Consider the following 15,223-nt stretch of genomic DNA (forward strand, 5'->3'; position numbering starts at 1 on the left):
ATAGCTGTTAATTAAGTTGGAAACAGTCTATGTATTGTCTCAATAAATCGCAAGGAACAGACAGCAAAAGGTCGCCTGCACATTGGCTCTCAAGTGATTAGCCACTGTGGATAACTATCTTTCCCCATGTTTCCTCCTTGAACCCCTCTGCAATGAGCCCAGAAAACACTGGGTGAAGTGTGGCCAAGCAGGACCCAGCAAGAACGTCCCGGACACAACCTGAAGAGGCTACAAGACATACATCGCTGAAGGATTCAGAATAGAAGAAATGGTTTCAGATCAGACCAAACCTGGCTGTTGGTTTTCTGGTGCCAATTGCTGTTTCCCTGGGAGAATTTCTCTTTTCACTGAAAACTCAACAGTGAATCATGAGGACCCCACAAGGAGAGAATTGGGCTGTATGGTGGAGAACACCTGGGAAGAAGGCCACCAGGGCAGTTCTCCTGCAGAGTGGATTTACTGGGCACACAGCCATACCCTCCACTAGGCCAGCTCTGACCCAGGGTACTGTAAAGCTAATGATTTGCTCTAATCCAACCCAAATAAGAGTAGGCAATGTCTTAAAACTTTTAATGAAAAATGTATTCCTACCTTTGACCCGAGCTATTTTTCTTCAAATATTTAAAATTCAGACACACCGTGAACTTATGCTTTTATTTCAAACCAGAAAACCACCCTCGCTGTATTTGATCTCACACACACAAACACACACAGACACATGCACACACATGCACATATGCACCCTTAGTTTAATTTGCAGTTAGACATAATGCACTGGATTTCTACCAGATGTGACAGAAACACACAAGAACTCAGCATTTATGTGTTAAGTAGAAAACACATGAAGCCCTGGTGATGTGGATCGATTTGCATCCATTTTAAAGCAGTTATCTTGGAGAAGACTTACAGGAGATCTTTTAGCAGGGCTGGGAGACCTAGGGTGGTCTCTATGAAACATACTCCCCATAGCTGCAGTGAAACACCAATGGCTAAAATCTCAGCCCTTTATACTTCACCTCAGTGACGTCACTGTTGTAGTTTAAATCTAATTCGTGTGTAGGAAGCGGTTGTCTCCGAATTAAAATTATCCTCTGATCTTTAAGGTGGGGAAGGAAACGGGCAGTGGTGGGATTTCATGTGTGTGCATCTGTAGCATCACTCTCTGAGGTATTCTGGGTGTGATGAGTGCTCCCTTCTGTGCTGTCGTGACACAGGCACTCAGCTTCACACTCATCTGCTCGATATTTTCCTCCCTGCCATTTTGTTTATTTCAGAACCTGTGTCCACACACAGGTAAGTCCACAGTGCTTAAGGAAGCAAGATGTGCTAGGCATGAGGCATGTCTCAAGGTATTTATAGGAAGAAACTTTCCGCTGGATTCAAAGTACCCACTCAGACTCCTTAGCTTTTCTGTGACAAGAGTTCTTGTCCCATGAGGACATTTCCACTGGATGTAATGGAGCACTCTCTTAGTATCTGTAGTCATCTGGGCTATGTAGTGAGACCACGTCTCAAACAAAACAAGGAAGAAAGCATTTTTCTGTTTGAAAATATGAGACTAGGAACCATCTGGTCCCTGTCCTTGAAGCATCTGATGGAGTTATAAAGACACAGGAGAGCAGGTGGAAGGCTGCAGATCGGGAGACTCTCAGTTGGTAAAGAAGATGGTCGAGTTGGAAGCAAGTGCAAGATGCCTACTGCTACCAACGCTGTTGGTTTAGCTCTGGTATTGATTTGTCCCCGTGATCAGCTGAAAGTTACCGTAGTACATCCTTCTGTAGGACAACATTAGTTTTCTGTTCATTTTCAGGATAAAATAAACCCCAAGCTGTTTGCAATTAATCAGAATGAGATTGCGTTTGATGTCGATCTTCAAACAAATGTAGAGTTTTGTTTGGGTGTGAGAATACAGTTAAAGGAAGGATGGGGGCTGGGCGGGAGCACCCCTCCCTCAGTGCAGCCATGTCGGCATGAGTAAAGTTTGGTTCACCTTGATTCTCACCCAAAGAGACAAAGCTTCTGGGCTCACCCATGATGTGGTAGGTCTTTCTGTATGCTGTGAATATGTGTTGCTCTCATTGATTGATAAATAAAGCTGCTTTGGCCTACGGCAAGGTAGGATAGAGCCAGACAAAAACCCAAGCAGAGAGATACAGGAGAAGAAGGACGGAGTCAGAGAGACACCAGTAGCCACCCAAGGAGCAATATGCCAGAGCATCACTAGTAAGCCATGGGCCACGTGGCAATACACAGATTAATAGAAATGAGTTCATTTAAATTTAAGAGATAGCTAATAATAAGCCTGAACCATCAGCCAAACATTTATAATTAATATTAAGTCTCTGCGTGATTATTTAGAAATGGCTGCAGGGCTGGGTGTGACAAAAACCCTACAATTACACAGCCAGACATTCACAATAGATGTGCAGAACTCTGTGTGTCAGGTGTAGGGATGCAGGTATTATGTAAAGTTCCGCAGATTGGAGGAACAGGCCTCATTCTGGATATGAAGTTTCAGTAGAAGACAGGATCAAATGCCTACTCCATTTATTACATTCCAATAAAGGACATAGGAAATAAAAAAGTGCATTTATACATGCATATGTGTGTCATGGTTACAGCTAATTATACGAGAGGAAGGAAAATTAAGTAGGGTAAGAGTGAGGGGGTGCCTTGGAAGGAGTGCAGGGAGTAGAGGTGAGAGTTTCTGGGACATGAATTTGATCATGGACTCTAACTAGGAACAAAAATAAAGCAGGAAACAGTGCAGAATTAATAGCAATAGAAACTTTTCTTGAGTAAAAATGTTCTAGAAATGGAAAGAAAGAAAATCAAGGAAGGTTTCCACCACAGTAAGGCTGGACCAGATAGATCACCGCGAAACCTATGGAGAGCACCATGGGAGGCTTTTGAGCAGGGGTGTGGAGGGCCGATGTTGGGAAGAGGATTCAGGCTGCTCTGTGGAGAGTTACCGGGAGCTCACAGCAGGACCGGCACTGGGCGAAGAGGCTCAGGTGAAAAGATTGAGGTTGGAAAGGGATGGCGAGAGCAGAGCAGTTGAAGCTGGTTAGGATAAGCATGTGTATTGAAAGCATAGCTAACAGGATGTACCCCTGTGAGAGGTGAGTGGAAAACTGTGATGGAATTAGAGGCACGTGGCTAAGAGTTATAGTAAAGAAGAATGAGAGGTTCTACAAACTCTTAAGCCCGAATATTCAGATAGTGACAGGGCCTGACTTCCAGGACACAGGTAAAACACACATCACCTCTCTAGTAAGTAGCCAGTACATATGTCATCTATACCACCTGTGGTAGGTTAAGTGTAATTGGCCCCCATAACCTCATAGGGAGTGACACTATTAGGAAGTGTGGCCTTGTTGAAGTAGGTGTGGTCTTGTTCGAGGAAGTATGTCCCTGTGGAGGTACGCTTGAGGTCTCATATGCTCAAGATACTATCTAGTGTCTCAGTCCACTTCCTGTTGCCTTCAGATGAAGATGCAGCCAGTAATATGTCTGCCTGCATTCTGCCATGCACCCAGTCATAATAATGGCATGAACCTTGGAAGCCACCACATTGAATGTCTTCTTTGTCAGAATTGCCACGGTCATGGTGTCTCTTCACAGCAGTAGAAATCCTAAGACACCACTCCTTCAAAGGTTTAGGAGGGCAGAAAAAATGTAAGTGTCAGAGGATGGGGAAGTGTACTGTATTCAGAACATGGGTCCCAACAGCTGTGGTTACCCATACAAAACCTGAACACGATTGGAGGGGAAAGGCTCATGAGGACCCCACCTCTTTTCTGGTGACTCCTGGCTGTTAATGGTGGCTGTTTCGGGGGAAGCTGTGATTTCTTCACCAGTGTAGCCACTGGCAAGTTGTCCACACCCCATTAAATAGCCTCCCACAATGCTCATGGGAGCAATTCTATTTAAACTCAGTCCTTCTCCTCCCCCCCCCCCCACTACATACAAATAAAAAGATCTGGGAGTAGGAGGTAAGCCCATTAGAAAGAGGGATTTCAATAAAACGGAGAAGGGGATGAAAAAGGATAGTGAGGTGTAGGAAAAATGACTAAAATTCAGTATATAGAAGTAGGAAACTATGACTAAAAATTCATAAATAAACAAGTAGAGCAAGAGCCTCACAAAAACAGAAGTTCATACACACACACACACACACACACACACAAACACCCTAGAAGTGTTGTCATAGAAACATATAAGGTGATTTCCTGACCTATGTATTTGCCACACTTAAAAAAAAAAGTATTCCTCTTTACCGTTCACATAATAGACAGTTGGATAGAGTGGACTATTGGGCTACCTAGTTCTTTGGTGCTGGTTGATTGTACAACATAGTTTGTACCGTAGCGATTTCCTTATAGCTATTTAGCAGGTGAGTACATGGGAGCAAAGATTCTTCTCATTATGTAGATAGACTGGAAAGGAACCCTCTGTGTGCTTCCCACTCCAAAGTCTCACACTGGTCCAAGGCTACCACAGTTGAGATAGAACTGCTGTCTGGTTTTTTCTTTACTCCTTAGCCTCTTTCTACAACCTTTGATGGAGTTGGGTGGGAAGAAAGGGGCATTTCATGACCTCGGCTAATGAGTGTCATCACCGTAGAAAGAAACCCTAGAACTACATAAAAGGAGACACCGTGCCTCTATGTTCCCAAGTCCCTGAACTCTACATGTAGAATTTCTCACAGCAGATGGGAAGGGTCAAATGGTGTTTGGGTTTGAGACGCCTCCTCTGTCTGATGCTAGAAGTACCCTGAAACCCAGTGGAAAGACTGTCACCAACAAAGTCCTTTGGTTTTATCCCATGTTCTCTGTGCCCTGTGAACTGTAGATGTTGGAAAGCTATTTGGTGCAAGCTGTGTAACAAGCTATGATGAAAGATGAAAGGCATTTCAAAGAGTCACTATTCTAAACCATTTATTCTCTTAAATATTAGCGTTTCCAGGAGCTGATGGCTCTTATTCTCAGATTTAGACATCCAGAATGTGTCTTACAGACACAGCCATAGTTGCCAAATATGGACTGCTTTTGGATATTTAAGCTATTTTTAAGCAAACAAGCTATATTTGAATGGTTTTATTAAAAAGCTATTTTTCTAAATGCCTCTGGAAAAAGACTTTTAAAAATGCCTTTGTAGCCACAGTCGGGGTGTTCAAATTATGCATTATTTGGTCGTCACCGTTCTTGTCTTGGATCAGAGGGAGCCAAGTGTAATTGCTAACAAGATGGAAAACCCTTCACTCACCTTGAGACAGCTCTCAGATGCTCTCACCGGCATTATAGGAAATGACCCAATGTAGGGAGACCCAGGAGTCTTCAGGGCTTCCTTCCTAGGCTGCAGTCTCAATGACTAACCGAAGACTTCAGGGAAACACTCCACTGCTGCCAATGGGCTTGAATTCTTTGGGGACAGGTCCCTGGGCATTTGATGTACTTAATAATTCTTGTCTCCTCTAATTTCCCATGATATATTTTCATCACTACAAATAAATACCTCTTTCAAATTCAGGCTTTGAAGGGACCTGTTGGCTTTTTAAAAATATGGCCACTAAGGCTTAAGGAGTGGCACCGTGGTAGAATACATTTTCAGCAGCATGAAGTCCTGGATTTAATCCTACACCCAAAACAAACCAAACAAGGTACTACTATATTACATAGTTTAATACACCAAGACCAAATGCTCAAATAAACTTCACTTTTAATAATGCATTTTTAATATCTGGAAAATCTTTCATATGAAGTCCGTTGATACACAGGTTCAAGTTATGACTGAGGATGCACATTAATAAATGATAAAAAAGGAATTTACAACTTTTAACCCAGGGTGGGTGTGTCTCTAGCTGATGTGGGATGTCCTTCTGCATATGTGTTACTTTTATTGGTTGATGAATAAAGCTGTTTTGATCAATGGATTAGCAGAGTAAAGCTAGGTGGGAAGTCCAAAGATATAGAGAGAGAGTAAGCAGGGTAGAGATGTCATGTGACTGCCAAAGGAGAAAGACACCAGAATAATACAGGTAAGCCACAGCCTCATGGTGACACACAGATTAATAGAAATGGGTTAGTTTAAAATGTAAGAACTAGACAGAAATATACCTAAGCCATTGGCCGAACAGTGTTGTAATTAACATAGTTTCTATGTGATAATTCAGGTCTGGGAATCTGGAAAATGAAAGCACAGTCTCCATTTACATAACTAGCATCTTCTCTTAATAACAGTAAGACATGCATATCTATTTGTTTTAGAATTTTAGCAGGCTCAGTTTTCATGTGACTATATTATTTGTTGTAGAAATCATTATCATGGTGCTGAAAACTCAAGTATAGAGTAAAAACAAAAAACAAAAAAAGAGATAACCTTAAATTTTCAATCAGGTCACCAATTTAATGGTTACTGGATCCCAGGGTAGGATGTTTTACAGTTCTAGGTTCAAACCTAGGATCTGATGCAGGCTAAACAAGCTCCGTACTGCTGAGCTGTACTCCCAGCCCTGGTCTTTGAGTGTGAGCAATGATTAACTCATAATATCATTGAGCAACTTAGGGAGAGTCTCCTAATTAAGGGACGCCTCATCTCACCCATGTTTCTGGGGCAATAGCTTGAAGGACAATCTCAAACAAAAGCTGATTGGAAAACGGAACCACTTGAGACTCTTGTTTGTTTTAAAAGCACCCTTTATACCATACAGGAGTCAGAAAAGTCCAAAGATTATCGTTAGTCCCTACACCAATGGAAAAGAAATGTTGTCACCACCTGTAAAGGCTGTCATCAGTTGAAAGATAACCATAGCACTGACATATCTTCTCTCTGGGCTGCTTGGAGCACACGGGCATCATTTACAGCTTCCTAAACTAAATATAGCCCAAGACAAACTTGTGAAGAAAGGGAAGCATCCTTCTCTTTTTAGCATTTTCCCCTAACTCTAGTAGCCAGCTGCCTAGGTTCCTAGCCAGGCTTCATTTAGGGAGCAGGGATGGTTCCAATACTCCTGACTTGTTAGCGGCACTTCAAGAGTTGGGTGGCCTTATACTTAGAAGAAACCTTTCGGAAGACTCTGCTGTCCTCGAGAAGAGCTCAAACCTCATTCTGATGCCAGGGTCAGAGCATCAACCTTCAACCTTTCCAGACCAGACTGTAAAGCACCTGAGCCACGCAGCCACACATGCCGTCTTCCCAAACCTTAACCAGTGTAAAAGGAGGGGCCAAGGGACATGCAATGCCATGCTTCAGCTATTGCTCCCAAGCTGCTGATTTGAAAGCTCGTCTTTGGAGCATGAAGGGCAGCTTTGGAAACCCACCGCTTCCAGTGCTACAGTGAAGGGGTGTGATGCTGTAGGTAGGGGGCAACTCATGGAGTCAGATGGAATAGGTTGGAATTCCAGCTCCAACACAGGTAAATGTTAGCATCTCATACCATGGTTTCTTTACCCAACAAATACGTGGATTTGGGTAGGCACATCAGACACTTGAGAATGTTAAGAAGCCGGGTATGCTGCTAAGTATCTGTATTTCCAGGAGTGGAGGGCTGAGGCAGGAGGATCAAAACTTCTAGGCTTGCCTGGGAAACATAGTAGGACTCTGACCCAAAAGTCAATAGAGCATCTAGAAAGGTAGCTCACTGGCAGAACACCGATTTAGCATGTGCTGGACCCTAGGTCCAATCCCCAGCACTGCAGAAATATTAATGGTGATGGTAATAATGAGATTGTAGGTGCCCACAACCACCGACTGCTAGTGTGAGGAGTTGCAAGGGATTCTCACCTCCACATTTGCACGCTTATCTCGGTAAAACATGTGAGTTGAAAATAAACGTTCCATCTCTGATAAGCAAGCCAGATGAGAGATGTGAGAAACCCTATTAAAATAACTGCAATTCTTTAAATTGCATTGAAAAGATTCAAGAATCTTGCTGGCTATACACTTCAGTTTTCCTCTGGGAGTTGGGGGTGGGTGGGTACAGAGAAGCTCAAATGACAGCAAACAGCAGGTGGGATGCATTTCCAGGAACTACAAGGATGAATGCTCCCCCACCCCCAAAGTCACTCATGTCTGAGCCAACTGTCCTGGAATGGAGGACCTTGCCTGCAGCAGACAGCTGTGCCTCGATGAGGCGGCAGGACGGCAAACCCCCTGCATCTTCATGCTCTTTGTCAATATTTCAAAGGGAATCTTTTTGTATTTATATGTGAGCACCACGGGAATATGTAAGACCTTTCACTAAAAATGTTTATGATTTTTATTACATTTGTTTATTTTGTGTGTGTAAACCGAGACTGCTTGACCATTTCCCAATTACTCAGACCCAAATAATCACGCAGAAACTATATTAATTACTACACTGTTTGGCCAATGACTCAGGCATATTTCGAGCTAGCTCTTACTTACATCGTGAATTAACCCATTTCTATTAATCTGTGTATTGCCACAAGGCTTACTGGTAAAGATTCTGAGTGTCTTTCTCCTTCAGCAATTGCATGGTGTCTCTTTGACTCCGCCTACTTTCTCTCTCGTCGGATTTCCCACCTGGCTTTGTTCTGCTAAGCCTTTGCCCTAAACAAGCTTATTCATTAACCAATGGTAATAAAGGATATTCATAGCATAGAGAGGGGAATTCCACATCATGTGTGTGTGTGTGTCCTCTGACACCAGCGTGGAGGTCAGAGGACAACTTGAGGGAGTAGGCTTGCTCCTTCTACTCTAAGGATCCTGGGAACTGAATGCTCACAGCGACCGTGTGGCAACACGTGTCCTCGTGTGTAGGAGCAGAAGCTGAATGTAATGCAGGGCACTGGATCCTGAGGATGTGCAACAAAACCGCACCTTAATAGCTAGGCGGGCCTGTGTAAATATAAACTGTCAAAGGAGACAAAGATGTAAATAAAGGCCATAAATAAATCATTTATGAACACGCTCCTGATTTGGGAATGCTCATTAATTCTTAGAATAGTGTAGTAGACTAACCATTCATCCAAGAAGTGGAAGAAAAACATTCCACAGGTGCCCCTTTTAGTAAATATGTTTAATGATTCATTTTGACCTCGTGGCATATATCATAGCAAACTGAGTTTATTCATAACTTCTTGAGATGGCATAATACAATTCCTAATAAAATTCATACAATATGCTACCATAACACATAGATTTAGGACCTTATGTGAGGTCACAAAATACCTTTTTTTCTATTCTCAGTTTCATTATCATTTAACAACTTGAGCATCAATGAATTCTAGCACCATCGTTACTAAATAATTCCAGCAGCGAATGGTTTTTGTGGTTCATCCATTTGACCTCTCCGAACAATGAAAAGAGATTGACAACTTGAATAAAGTTGTCCAGGTTGGGGAGATGGCTTAGTGGTTAGGAGCACTTACTGCTCTTGCCGAGGACCCAGGTTCCCAGGACCCCCATGGTGTCTCACAATTGTCTGCAACTCCAGCCCCAGAGAATCTGATGCCTCTTTTTACTTCTGTAGGCATTACATACTCATGGTGCATGCACACACAAAGGAAGCTCTCTCTCCTTCTCTCTCTCTCTCTTTCTCTCTCTCTCTCTCTCTCTCTCTCTCTCTCTCTCTATATATATATATATATATATATATGTGTGTGTGTGTGTGTGTGTGTGTATAATTATGTATATTATATGCTGTATTATATTTTTATTACATGGTATTATATTACATTATATTATAATAATCATATATACTATTATTGTATATACCATAAAACACATTATATATTAATATTAAGGATATAACTTTATGTGGAACTTCGAAGTTCTGTAGTTCTGCTATGCAGCACAGTATTGTTTTCGAGCCCTTTTTGAGAAGAGGAAAGGGGAGTAAGGAATCATCAGGGTATGGAGAGCGATGTCGCTTCACCTCTGACGGCTCCCCCTCCATTGCAGAGACTTGTCATGCATCTGTCTTCTGCACTCCAGAGAGAAGGGCTGGTCTAGGGAGGTCTTTAGCGTTTGGTATATTCCATAGATCTTGAGGACTGATGCTTGCTGGGGGTTGGGAGTGAAGTGGAGGGATGGGGAGACCAAAAACATCCTAAGGGGCCCTTGCTGGGAAGGAGGCTGCACCGAGGGAGTCTGGTGAGCACGATGGGCCCTCTGCCTTGGCCCAGTTCTCCAGTTCCCTCTTCTTACAACCAAGATCCCAGGGATGGCGGTGCCCAGTTGATTTCCTGGGTATCCACTTTTACCCACAGTCTGAGTTTCCAAGCACACCATTCTTCCTAGAGGGTGATTTGATAACTAAACGAAATGTAAAGCAAACTATATTTAATTTGTAGCTAAGTCCATGTTCAGATAACAGCATTTACTTTTAATTCAAACACCACACAGTCTGCTGACGTGAGAGAAACAGGTGGGTAGCCAGCTCCCCCTTTCTAACCGCTGAAGAGGGTACTTTGTATTTGAAACTGCATTTTGTGTGTGCCTGAGTGCAGGCGTGAGGGGAGCCTGGTGAGGTTACTGAGCACAGGGGCACTTCCTCCTGGAGACACTAGTGGGGACTTTTACTTTTATCTTTCCCCCTTTTCACAGTTAACAGGTCCACAAACCGTGTCATTCATTGTGCTGATAAGGTGAAGGCTGTGTAGCCCAGCTCCATGCCTGTCCTTGGATGCTAAAACTGACAATCTAGCACCTCGATTACTTCTTATCACTGAGTCATTGGCCTTGCCAGCACTCAAGATAAGAAAGTCTCTCACTTGTTCAGCTGGGGAGAGAGAGGGAGAGAGAAAGAGCGCCTGCCTTAGTGTGTAACCAAGTCACATGCTTCTCAGAGGCAAAAGAAAAAACAATCAAATCAACAAAAATCCCAACCCATTGGGTCTGGGACATACTGACCACAAAATAGGCAGTAGTAGGCACTTTGGGAAATAGGACTTTTGGTTCCTGGGGGTAGGGAGGAGGAGATTATAAATGAGAAACTGGTGTGTACCTGAGGGAACATTAACCAGGGGGGACCGGCAATCCACTGAGCCTCTCTCAGGAGTTTCAGTTTTTAATTTGGGGAAATCACCAGAATTCTTAGTTCATTTTTGCGCCACTGTAACAGATTCCCCAAGACTTCATAATTTATAAAGAACAAGGATGTATTTCTTACAGTTGTTGAGGGGGCAAAGTCCAAGCTCAAGGTACCCACACCTGGGGAGGGACTTCCTGTTGTAGCAGAGTGGGAAGAGCAAAGGCATGGGAGAGGAGGCCAAACTCAACTTCACCACAGTCGACTGTCAGAGTAACAGACTCGCTCCCACTGGCATGGCAGCACAAACCACCACCACCCCCAGAAAAGCAGAGCCAAGCTTCTGTGACATAGTTGCTCTTGAGGGTTCCCTCCCAATCTTGTCACGTTAGGGATAAATGTTCTCAGCATTGACATCAGCAAACATGCACGGTGCTTTTCTTCATCTATTCCCCAGGGACTTCACTTTCAGTTTTATTTCCTGTGGAATACAAAGGGATCCAGAGAGAGCTGTAGGGACCCTCAAATCACTTTTTTTTGGCTCCCCCTGTCACCCTAGATAGATACCTACCCACTTAAAAACTTCTCTCTGGCCTTTGCTTGATGAAGGCCTTGGGGAGTCGGTAAAAAGAGATGCCTTGTTTTACCTGTCTAGATAGGAGAGCCGCCCTTTCTACTGACTGCATGATCAAGGGATGAACTGAGATAGGCAACGCCCCAGATCCTTTCCAGGCCGTGTCTTCCACCCCCAGTTGTCATGTGACCTTCAGTGCATACCTATAAAGCGTTCTTCTCTGCTGCTGCTGCTGCTGCTGCTGCTGCTGCTGCTGCTGCTGCTGCTGCTGCTGCTGCTGCTGCTGCTGCTGCTGCTTCTGGGTCCCCAGCGACCACGCTAAACCACAGCCAGATCCTACATAGGCCTGTGAAGCAATCTGTGTGATGACTTTCCCTAGAGATTCAGAATCTCCTTTCCCATTGGGAGAACATGTCCGTCGCCCCCCCCCCCTTTTTTTGTTTTTTTTTTCGAGACAGGGTTTCTCTGTGACTTTGGAGCCTGTCCTGGAACTAGCTCTGTAGACCAGGCTGGTCTCGAACTCACAGAGATCCACCTGCCTCTGCCTCCCGAGTGCTGGGATTAAAGGCGTGCATCACCATCGTCCGGCCGTGTCCGTCCCTTTTGCGTCCCGCAGATGTGACCCCAATGCAATGTTGTTGACTTAGAGGGTATTTTGAGGGCTCTGGCTTCATGACTGGATGAATGCCATTCTGGCCGCAGCAGGTTTCCAATAAAAAGATAAACACTGTCTTTCCATCATCCTCTCTTCCTCTCTCCCTCCCTGTCTTCCTCTCCTGCGTGTCTTCTGCCATGGGATGGTACAACAGGGAGGCCCTCCCTAGATGAGGACCCCGAGTCTTGGACTTGTTAAACGTTTCCCAGTGTTAGGTGTTCTGTTACAGGAGCATAAAACAAACTAAGAACCTCCTCTGCATTTTGACAATTGTTTATTTTTTTTCTAATCTAATTTGACAACATTACTTTAGTGGTTATCCTTTAAGTATATTTCCCACCCTCCCAATTCATTCTCACAAACATGAGTGTGTTTCTTCTGGTTCTGCTCGTATTTATTTGGGTAACTCGTAGCTTAATTTAATTGTGTAATCATAAATTCAAACCAGTCTGGACCCTACGGAGGATCAGCTAGCCACTAACTGTCAGGAGCACACAGGCCAAAGAGTGTAATAGAGAGAAGCTGGTGGCCTTCCGCAGAGGCCTAGGCCACAGCCAGTAGGTACTATGGAGAGGACAGGGGGCGATAGGGACTAATCCAAGGAGCTGATAGAGAGAAGCCTGATTTAAAAAAAAGAAAAAAAAGGCTTTGATTGTATTCCTAGGTAGCTGATTAAGAAAAACCCAGTAAATGCAGTGAGAAGATGGTGGGGGTGGGGGAGTCCAGCAGAGCTAATGGAAGCCTGTTTAGGACAGATGCCCAAGTAGATGTGCAAAAGGACAGGCTGAGGAGGAACTGAGCGATCTGGACAACGATGAAGTCTCAGGTCGAAAGAGCTTTGCAGTGAACCGGGAGAGTTGGTGGGTCGGAGGATGATAGTCAGCTAAAGACGCCATCAGAGACCAAACACAAAGAGAAACTGTAGAGGTCACTCGAAGAATTTCAAACTTTACTTTGAAGACAATGGAACCCAAGAAAGCAATCGGGCCATGGAATCGTAGGCATAGGCCCTGATTTGAGTTGTCTTTGCATTGTGAGGAAAGAATGGGAGTGCCAGATAGAAAGGGGGTGTGGTCCCTGATCTAAGCCAGAGCCCATGAGGCCACAGTTTGCATGATGGAGACAAGGTATTTCCTGGTTGGCTTCAGAACGTGCTGCTTGGCTATGGAGGTGGTGCTGAGGATGAAGGGTGGCTATTTAGGACCCGGATGGAGGGAAGCATCTTTGTTGGAGACAGTGGACACATGGAGAAAATGAGTGACGTTCAGAGATGCTGAAACGTGACTCTAGACATGTCACATCTGAATACCCAATGTGAGGTGACCTGTAGGTGGCTGGTAAAAGTGTGCGTGTGTGCGTGCGCATGTGTGTTTGTGTGTTATTTAGGAGGAAGTTCTGGACCGGCAACCAGGGTGAGATATCAATAAAAGCACAGAAGTGCAAGTTTAATTCATGAAGAAAGTGAAATTGAGGGTACACAGGAAAAGCAAGCCCCATTGCCAAAATGGTGACAGACTTCTGATTGTCCCTGATATCGCAGGAGCAAGCCAAGGCACTCCCATCACATAACGGGCATGTGTGTACTGGGATCTCACTTGGTTTGAGAAATTTCGGTGTAGCAAACCTGGTTTTTCTTATGTACGTTACTCAAGCAACACTATCCAGGAAAAATCCACAGCCCAACTGCAGTGAACACAATTCTAAGCAGAGACCCTATAATTTTAACTATTGCTTGTCCGTCATTCTAAGATGTGACACAGTTACAGGCAGGTAGAAAGAAGGGAAGGGGACATTTACTTAAAATAGGGTGTGCCAACTCCAGTCTTCCATGTCCCCAAGTATGGCAATGCTCACAGAAGTGATCGGCTACAGTGAACGTCAATGGGCATGGGGTTAAAGTCTCAGTCCCCCCAGCTATTCCTTTCCACATCAACTAGCATGTGAAGCAGAGTCAGCCACAGACATGCGTGGGCAGAGACGATGCAACACTCAGCTTACAGAAACTGAGCCTTAAAATTAGTTTGAGCCACCCCACAACCTATGAGGTATCTCTTTAGGACCTGCCACTGTCCCCAACGAGGGGATAGCAGAGCATCTCTGTGGTCTCCATCACTTCAACACCTTGCTGCCCTGTAGGAGTGCCCAGACAAACTTCACTCAGAAGTCTTGTAGTTTGATCCTATCTCCTCCCTCAATATACTCCACAGATGGCAAGTATGTTTAATTCTGATAGCCTTTTCAGTCAAGATATGTCATCACCCAAAAGCCAGGTTGACCAAGGTATGTGTATTTTTTTTCTTTCAAGGTCTTAGTGTAGATTACTGCTCTTAGCTATTGGTGGAAACCTGATTGCCAACTCGAGTTTATTAAAGGGTCATTTCCACCCAGTCCCATCCACTGTTAACCAAACTACCAGGTTCAAAATCATATTGTGTCTTGTCTGTCTGTGTATACATGCATACATACATACACACACATACATACATACATACATAAATACATACATACATTTGAAATGGGGTCTCACTATGTTGTCCTGGCTGGCCTGGAACTCACAAATCCTTCTGTTTCTGTCTTCCAGGACTGGGCTGCCCGGGTGTGTGTGTGTGTGTGTGTGTGTGTGTGTGTGTGTGTGTGTGCATGTATCCGATTTGGGGGCATAAAAAGATTCCGCTGACATCAATACTAAAACTGTTTTTTCATCAAAGCTTCTGTTTGATCCGCTTGAAACTAAAAAGCTCCCTCACACCAAAACTACTTTGACTGTACTCCCTAAAGTTTCTTCAAGTTAACTCCACCTCTGAGCAGCAGCGGGCTCAGTCCTCCGCTGGCTCGTTTTTGCCCTTCCATTCCATCTGATCTATGGTTCCCAGGACATAGCGGAGACTTCTGGCTGCAGACGCTGGAAAATGTAACTCGGAATTTCCTACAATCTCAGCTCTACTTTCTCCTGGACGCAGGCCCCGGGGGTTGGAGCCTTGTTATTGTCACGTGGCCG

This window comes from Microtus pennsylvanicus, chromosome 20 (genome assembly GCF_037038515.1).
Source record: "Microtus pennsylvanicus isolate mMicPen1 chromosome 20, mMicPen1.hap1, whole genome shotgun sequence".
Classification (NCBI taxonomy): domain Eukaryota; kingdom Metazoa; phylum Chordata; class Mammalia; order Rodentia; family Cricetidae; genus Microtus; species Microtus pennsylvanicus.